General features: G+C 41.6%; 1 long non-coding RNA gene across 1 annotated transcript; it reads left to right on the top strand.

Moving 5' to 3' along the window:
- Window positions 1-200: 200 nt before the first annotated feature.
- LOC120288079 lies at window positions 201-2,528 on the top strand. Its single transcript, XR_005546322.1, has 3 exons — window positions 201-673; window positions 754-902; window positions 2,296-2,528. It is a non-coding gene; the product is annotated as an uncharacterized LOC120288079 (long non-coding RNA).

Genomic DNA, 2,528 nt, shown 5'->3' with positions numbered 1-2,528 from the left:
GCGACCTTTTGACCGCTTCGGACTTCTAGAAGCGGGCCTTGGTGGCTCATGGACAGTCAAGGAAGCCATACTTGGCTGGAAATGGTCAAGGAGACCATGGGATGGAAAGTTGAGGCAAGTGGAGCCCTTGTCCCCTAGATCTTTTCTCTCCAACCTCATCTCTTCCTTCTCTCTCTCCCTCATTACCATCCAAAACCCTCTCCATCTCCCTCCTCTCACCTTGTTCGGACATTATCCGCGAAATGGCCGTCCTGAACCCCACCAGCAGCCACACCACTGCTGGACCGTTTTCCTCCTTTGTTTTCACTTCTACTGGTTTCTGCTCCAGCTGACCTTTTGCCAAAGATCCGAGTAAAAAGTCAACTTCCCGGATAAATCAGTAAACGAGACACCCATCGTTGTGAAGAGGACATCCAGACCGTTCCATTAAGCCTGACCTCGCCCCGAACGAAGCTGCCGGCCGTCCTGTACGGCCGTCTCAAGCCGCCAGTCACCGGTCCGTCGGTCCCCTGCCCGCCTGCACTGTTTCGCGATTTTCTTCGTTTTTCTCCCATTCCGACCCTTCCTTTGGCTGTTCCATCAACCTACAAGATCCCCAAGACCCCGGGAGCTACCGATTGCCGACCACCCACTCGCCGGAGCTCCGATTAACCCGTTTCTTCGCCTTTCGGCCGTCGGTTACCTCTCCAAGCCATCCACCAATCCACCGTCTTCATTCCCTCGCTAAACTAGCTTCATTTCCCTTGTTTGCAGCTCAAATCAGACGGGGAAAGCAGTGGGTTTCCAGCAAGGTGTCGGGCCCGTTTTGGAGGTGTTCCGGGCCTTGAAACCTAGGCCTGCTTTGAGAAGAAACGTCCCCCGAGACATTCCTGTTGGTTTGATCCGACCAGCTCGTTAAACAAGTGAGTTTTACTCACTAATCCCTTATTAGTATGCTATTGATGCTTAGGGGTTGATTAGATTTTAATTAAGCGCAATTAGGTGAATATATTAGATTAGAGTAATTAAATTAGTGTCTTAATGATGCATGTTAGGCTTTTGGTTAGTGTAGTTAGCAAGGAAATAGGTCATAATATTTATTGAACGAGTCTCGGTAATTTTTTGGGCTCGTCTCGGCTTCCAATTAGTCATTACAGGCCTAAATTGGATTTATTGCATTTATTTATTATTTTCCGTAATTATTTAATTAATTAATTAATTTCCAGAAATTAGGCTGGGATAGTCGACGATCGGAATTTCGTGCTGATTTCAGTGATACTCTATGTTTATTTAATTGAGTGCTGATTGTGCAAATTGAGTGAATTTAGTGGTTGTGGGTATTGATTTCAGAAATTTAATTAAATTTGGTAATTAAGTGAAAAATTACCGGGCGTCGATCTACCGCGCCAAAAATCTATTTTTGGGACTACTGAAAAAAGTGGGAGGTTCAAAAGTGAAAATCTTATATTTTGGTTAAGGCTAACCGTGTACCAACGAACGGGTATTTTTATCAGGAATGATAAAAATGGTGAATTGATTAAATGATCATTTATTAGCATACTATGAAAGTATGGCTGGCAGCTTCTGGCGAGCATATTAGATTAGCGGATCAATGGATCTGGCAGCTTCTGGTGAGCATATATACATTTATCAGCATACTAGGAAAGTATGGTTGGTAGCTTCTAGCGAGCATATATACATTTATCAGCACACTATAAAAGTATGGCTGGCAACTTCTAGCGAGTATATATACATTTATCAGCATACTATAAAAGTATGGCTAGCAGCTTCTGGTGAGCATATATATATAAAATAGCAGATTAATGAATCTAGCAACTTTTGGCGAGCATATATAATATACTAGATCAAAAATTGAGGTAGCTCTCGGCGAGCATATATATATATATATATATATATATATATATATATATATATATATATATATATATAGTATATTATCTTAGTAATTGAGGCAGCTTTTAGCGAGCTATACTATCTATTATTGGTGTAGAGTGAGCAGTCCTAGACTATGGTCAGACTCATAGATAGTATTGGTTGAGATGATCGGAGAATGGTCATGTTGACATGTAATCGACTAGGTCGATTGATCAATGATTTGATCTGGTGCTGTGAATTGATGTGGTTCCTATATATCTGATATATACTGACTTGCAAGAAGGAATTGAAGCCAAGGTAAGTCCTCTGATTCGTGTTGTGTTTAGGCAGTCTCTAGAGTGTATTGGCTTCCTAATCGGGTCTTAGGGAGTAGAACTCGCTGAGACGTAGTCTCACTGGTTATTGAATAATAATTTTCAGGTCCTTAGATGGCTGTGGTGAAGGACCGGAGGCCCGAATGTAGAAGGTGAAGCCTAAAAAATTGACGATCCTATTGGACTAGTTAGTCATAGGACAATTCTCTTTTGATGGAAGTTGATTTCTTTCTGCAGACTTTGTTTTATGAACCGGTGGTTTAAAACCAGATTTAACAATTCGCCTTGTATATATTTGCACTATGATTTGCAATGTGTATAAGTGTGGTTGCTTTTAAA

The sequence above is a fragment of the Eucalyptus grandis genome, chromosome 9, assembly GCF_016545825.1.
Source record: "Eucalyptus grandis isolate ANBG69807.140 chromosome 9, ASM1654582v1, whole genome shotgun sequence".
NCBI lineage: Eukaryota > Viridiplantae > Streptophyta > Magnoliopsida > Myrtales > Myrtaceae > Eucalyptus > Eucalyptus grandis.
This window is presented reverse-complemented; position numbering and strand designations above follow the sequence as displayed.